This window comes from Sceloporus undulatus, chromosome 2 (assembly GCF_019175285.1).
Source record: "Sceloporus undulatus isolate JIND9_A2432 ecotype Alabama chromosome 2, SceUnd_v1.1, whole genome shotgun sequence".
NCBI classification, from domain to species: Eukaryota; Metazoa; Chordata; class Lepidosauria; order Squamata; family Phrynosomatidae; genus Sceloporus; species Sceloporus undulatus.
The window spans coordinates 311,091,552-311,098,288 of record NC_056523.1 but is presented as its reverse complement, the minus strand read 5'-3'; positions in this window follow the sequence as shown (position 1 = coordinate 311,098,288).

Genomic DNA, 6,737 nt, shown 5'->3' with positions numbered 1-6,737 from the left:
AGCCAGTTTTAATGCTTTCGAACCAAAGAAAATAGAAGTGTCAGATACTTTTATAATATTATAAGTTAGACACCAGCAATGAATTCACCGTGTTAGGAAATTCCCAACTAATTATTGGGTTTCTAAAGCCAGGTTGAGATGAGAAGGTCTGTTTCTGGATTTCCTGATGATGTCTCCACTGTATAAAGAAAACATTTTGAAACATTAAAATCCACTATAAGTCGAAGGCTTTTCATGGCCAGCATCCATGTTTTTGTGGTTTTTTGGGCTATGTGGCCATGTTCTCGCAGAGTTTCTTCCTGACGTTTCGCCCGCATCTGTGGCCGCCACAGATGCTGGTCGAAACGTCAGGAAGAAACTTGCTAGATAGAAACATGGCCACATAGCCCAAAAAAACTCAAAAAAAAATAAAATCCACCTTCTTTCTAGCTGAAGAGATTTCCCCCCATAGACTGCTTTAGGCTAAACCAAACTTTGAAAAAAGGTAGCATACCTGAGAGTGTCAGAACTAGATATGGCCCTTTGCTTTTAATAGTGACCTCTCGCTTCATTTCTACCAGGGTTCATTGCCCTGTTTCCAGTTCTTGGCATTTGTCTGGCACACTAGTATCCATTTTTCACACTGTTATTTCCTTGGATTGTATTTTCCTGGCTGGTTGCTTTACAGTCTGTTTTTAAAGAAGAATGTGAACTCAATAACATTCTAATTCCAGTCAATCTTTCCAACCACAATTTTTAAGTAAATTTAACATGAGACCAAACAAACCAGATCTTCAGGTGGTGGAAATGGATAAAGCACAATATTTACACCAGTCTGCACCCACTTCGAATTCGATCCAAGAAATTTCACCTATACAAAGTGTTGCCCTTTCTGTGCTATGGTAGCTGTGGTTTTACTAGACGAACAGTCCTGAGCTTCCCTCCCAGGGTGCCACACACATAGGCCTGAATATTTAAATACTAGTGCCATGAACAGAAACTACACAGACAGAAGTTTGTGTGTGTCTCAAAAACTAATAAACAAAATACATTTTTATTTTAAACAACATCTATGCACACAACTTATACTAACAATATTTTTCTTTTTTACACATAGGGGATATTTTGCTGTCAGATTATAATGGAGATCACTGTGACGACAAAGCTTCAATCCTAAATACACTTTCCTGGGAGTAAGTGCCCTTGAAATCCAGTTACTTTTGAGTAAGTGTTCAAAGAAATAGATTGCATGTTGTGGCTACTGGTCCAGTACATATCAGGTTGCATTAGGCTTCTCTCCAAATGAAAAGAGCAGCTCATGAGGCGGCATTTTTGTCAGGACCACAGCAGAGAACTTGCCCCAATTTCCCTAATCCTGCTGAGAAAGCCCTTGTACTGCTTTTAAAGAAGTGCATGTTATTCATATGTAGTTTTATTGATTTAATAATAATAATAATAATAATTTTTTATTTCTATCCCGCTTTTCCGCGATGATCAAAGCGGCATACAGATAAAATTCTAATACAAGATTACAAACATAACAATAAAACAATTCATATTAAAAAACTATTACATGGCCAGCTGAGGGAAAAGTCCAAAATGTTACAAAGGTCGTTACCAGTAGAGGGAAAGGGCATAATATCACATCTCATGGGGGGAAAGCTTGGTGAAAGAAAAAGGTCGTAAGGTTCTTTTTGAAAAGATCCAGGGAGGTGGTGGAACGGAGCACGTCGGGAAGGTTGTTCCACATTTTTGGGGCCGAGATGGAAAAGGCCCTTTGCGAGGTCACCACATATTGCACATTTGGGACCTTCAACAAATTCTTCCCGGCTGACCTGAGTGTGTGGGGTGGATTATATGGGGAGAGGCGGTCCTCCAAGTACCCTGGGCCCAAGCCATTTAGGGCTTTATAGGTACAGTAATTACCAACACCTTGTATTGGGACCGGAAGTGAATAGGCAACCAGTGGAGATCTTTCAAGATAGGTGTTATGTGGTCTGCCCTGGAACATCCAGCGACCAATCTGGCAGCCATGTTCTGCACTAATTGAAGCTTCCGGGTTTGGTACAAGGGTTGCCCCATGTAGAGCGCATTACAGAAATCCAATCGAGAGGTTACCAGAGTGTGTACTACCGTTTCAAGGTCCCTCTGGTCCAGGTAGGGTCACAGCTGGCGTATCAGCCGAAGCTGGTAACAAGTGCTTCTGACCATCGCATCCACTTGGGATGTCAATTGGCACAACGAATCAAGAAGCACTCCCAAGCTGCGAACTGAGTCCTTCAGGGAGAGCGTGACCCCATTCAGGGCAGGTGGACAAATTTCACTACCCGGACCCGGGGAACCTATCACTAGTACTTCCGTTTTCTTTGGATTCAGACTGAGTTTGTTTTCCCTCATCCAGCCCATTACCGACTCCAAGCTTGCCCTTCTTTCAAAATTGGGAATCAAGAAATGACAAATCCCAGGAGTTTACTAAAAGGTACAAACAAAAATCAGATAAAATCTCTTTAGGCTGCATCCACACTACAAAAATAATCCCAGTTGACACCACTTTAACTGTCATGGCTCAATGGCTCCTTTCCATCCTGGAGAGAAGTGACCAGTGGGGTCCCACAGGGGTCTGTCCTGGGCCCAGTGCTATTCGACATCTTTATCAATGACTTGGAGGACAAAATTGGGGACATACTTATCAGATTTGCAGATGACACCAAACTACGGGGAGTAGCTAATACCCCAGGGGACAGGATCAAAATTCAAGATGACCTGAATAGACTAGAAAGCTGGGCCAAAGCTAACAAAATGAAATCATCATGGAGAAATGTAAGGTACTGCACTTAGGGCGAAAAAATGAAATGCACAGATATAGGATGGGGGACACCTGGCTGAATGAAACTACGTGTGAAAGGGATCTAGGAGTCCAAGTAGACCACAAGTTGAACATGAGTGAACAGTGCAACTCAGCATCTAAAAAGGCCAATGCAATTTTAGGCTGCATCAATAAAAGTACAGTGTCTAGATCAAGAGAAGTAATAGTGCCACTCTATTCTGCTCTGGTCAGGCCCCACCTGGAATATTGTGTCCAGTTCTGGGCACCACAATTTAAAAAGGATGTGGAGAAACTGGAGCGTGTCCAAAGGAAAGTGATTAAAATGGTGAAGGGTCTGGAAGCCATGCCCTATGAGGAACGACTTAGGAAGCTGGGGATGTTTAGCCTGGAGAAGAGAAGGTTAAGAGGTGATATGATAGCTCTATTTAAATATTTGAAGGGATGTCATATTGAGGACGGAGCTAGCTTGTTTTCTGCTGCTCCAGAGACTAGGACCCAAAACAATGGATGCAAACTGCAGGAAAAGAGATTCTACCTCAACATTAGGAAGAACTTCCTGACAGTAAGGGCTGTTCGACTGTGGAACAAGCTCCCTCGGAGTGTAGTGGAGTCTCCTTCCTCGTATTGTTCCTGGGACATCAGCATCTGACATTCTTGGGCAACCAGAAAGGTCTCAGCACCCTAGGGGTTCCTGCACCTGATTCTTGCCGTGAGATGCTTTTACATTCCCACCATCAATCTTGTTATTTTAAATATGTCTTAATTGTGAATTGTTTAATTGCATTTTAGGGGAACATGATATTGGGATGTGGGATTTAATGTTTTAAACTGTAAAATGCCCCGTTGTGTTACACAGAGAGGCAGGACATAAATACATTTAATTATTAACAATCTACTGCCTTGAGCAGAGCCAAGAGTTTCATCCTAACTACAGCTTTCATTCCTGCACATGTGCTGATGTAGTATTTCTCTGGGGCTTTTGGAGAATTAAAATGACAGCCCCTTGAGGGGTCATTCAGACATAGGTTTTTTATAGCATGATAATGCGAATAATCTCACTTACACATTACAGGTTTGTTATTCATACTATGGAACCACATCTTTGTGCATCTCTGTGAGTTTGGGTGCTCATATGTGCCAGTACTTGAATAAAGATGGAGTCAAGGATGTGAATGTATTTGAAACACATTCAAGGTGTGCAGAGTTTTATACTGGTTTATCCCGAGTCTATTAGCATTGGTTATTCACACTGCTGATGATGCTAGTCTTTTTAAAAAACCCATTATCGATTATTCTGGGGTAAGTGGGATTTTGGCAGCCCCCCCCCCCAAAAAAACTTAATCAGATGAATTTGAAATGCATCTGAACAACAAAGATTCAACCCAGATTATTTTCACCGTCTGAATAACCCCTTAGATTGGATGGGGCCTCCTAGAAGACAAATTGCCCTTCAAACCTTGAGCATACCTTCCAACATTTCACAGATGAAAACTGGGGCAGGTGTGGCTAATATCAGTGTGTGTGGTCAATATGGCAAAAAATGATCAGTGATACAAAACTTAGGAGACAAGCTGAAGCAGTTTCCTTTTGCCTGAGCCTATGCACAAGCTTCTGCCTACTCTTCCCCTATCCCTCCTACTGAGTTACTTTTGCACTTTGGATTCATTTTGCAGGAATGGATGTAAGCTCAGGTCATAGGGGGAATTTGGGAGGAGGAGAGAGAAACGGGAACATTTTAAAAGCAGCTCAAAATGTGAGACAACAGATGATTAATTGGGACAGTTGGGAGCTGGGCCTTGCTTGTTCACAGTCCTGAATCCTCTACCATGGCTTAATTTCCTGTGAATTTTCAGTGCAACAAGTCTAGGATTTTATCACACTGGAGCTAATTTCAGCATTAAAGAGAGATTAAAGTGCATTTAAAGCATCCCGCGAATAAAGCAATATTGGAAATGCATTGTCGCTGAAATCCCCAAAGTAAATAGATGCGCGTTAATACTTCTTTGTGACCACTTTAATGGTGGGTTTTGTGTGATGTTGTGTGAAATTGTTTCACGTAATTACGCGATTTTCCCAGAATATTCGCAGGATAAACTCCCCATCTTCTTTGTGTGATAAACTCCCAAGAAACAAAAGAACTCACAAAAGACCTACAGTCATTAAAGACTTTGTTCTGAAATGTATAACTTTGCTGCCATCTCCTGGTTGGGGAAAAAACACTTAACTGTGAATCTCTTAACACCCTAAATTGGATGGTGTGTGTGTGTGTGTGTGTGTGTGTGTGTGTGTGTGTGTGAGAGAGAGAGAGATTTCAAGTTGCTTTTCGACTTATGGCAACCCCATGAATTTCATTGGGTTCTCTTAGGTCAAGGTGACCAGATGTCTTAACTGCAAAGAAGGACAAGGCATCTCAAAAAATAAGACATTAATGAAAAATGTAGGACATGACCAAATAAAAACAACAACAACAACAATAATAATAATAATAGATAGATAAAAAAATAATATAATTGATAATTCATGCTTCTTAGTCACACTCAAAATGGAGGACATTTTGAAATTCCTCCTGGACAGAAGGTTGAAGTATAGAACATGTCCTGGAAAAGGAGGACACCTGGTCACCCTGTCTTAGGCAAGGAACACTCAGGGTGGTTTTGCCATTCTCTTTCTCTGAAATAGAGCCTCCACAGCACCTGGAATTCGTTGGCAGTCTCCAGTGATGTAGACTTGAGTCACTTGACTCATACTTAAGTTGGACTCAGGTCGCTCCAATGACTTGGTTTGGACTTGACTTAGGAAAAATGACACACTGGAGTTTATCACATGAGGGACAGGATGGGATGTCATTCTCCTGTCCCTGTCCCATCCTTCCTGCCCAATCACGGTAAGGACTTTCACACATGACCCGTAATTGATCCGTCTGGAAAGTGTGAGTGAACACACAACCTTGTGGTTTGTGAGTGAGTGCATGCAGTACAGGCATTTAACCAAGGCTCTCATGTTGAACACACCCCATGTTAAAAGTTGGCTCCCAGACTTAAGATTTGACTTGAAAGTAGAGGACTTGAGACTTAACACTTAAGAAAATAGAGACTTAAGACTTGACTTGAGATGTGGATTAAAATAATTGAATGTATCACTGGTGGTCTCTCATCCAAGTACTGACCAAGGCTGACTGGATTTAGCTTCCAAGATTAGATGGGATCTGGTGACTTTAGGGTATTTAGGGACCAGATTTGATTTTTAGGGGGATGTATTTAATTTTTATTGTGCCCACTGAAGTCTCAGAAGACAATGTGTTCCTAGGGTTTTTTCTAGGCAAGGAAGAATACGGTCTAAAACACACTGCAGAAATAATCCAGTTTGAGACTGCTTTAACTGCCCTGGCTCAGTGCTAGGGAATTATGGGAACTGTAGTGTTTGTGAAACATTGAGCCTTCTGTCAGAGAGCTCTGGAGGCACCATAGCACTGATCCAGGGCAGTTAAAGCAGTCTCAGACTGGGTTATTTCTGCAGTCTGTTTTGGACCTCATAGGTGGTTCTGCCAGTTCCTCCTTCCAAGGCATCAGAGGCGGTTGTGTATTTTGCCTTTAAGTCACTTGTCAAATTGTGGTGACTCCATGAAGTTCATAGGGTTTACCTAGGCAAGGAATAATAGAAGGTGCTTTTGCCTGATCCTTTTCATTTATCCTTTTACTCAAGTTACTTCATCAGGATATTTCCTCATTTCTGACACTCATCTCTATTATTTTACAATGTAATACTATGAAGTAATGTTATTTATAAGAATTTGACAATAATAATAATAATAATTTCATATTGTCTTTTATTTTCAGCGCACACTTACTGAACTGGAAGACAAACCATTACAAATCTTTTGAGCATGCACTGATGAAACCATTCCGCTATTTATTTATTTCAACATTTATAA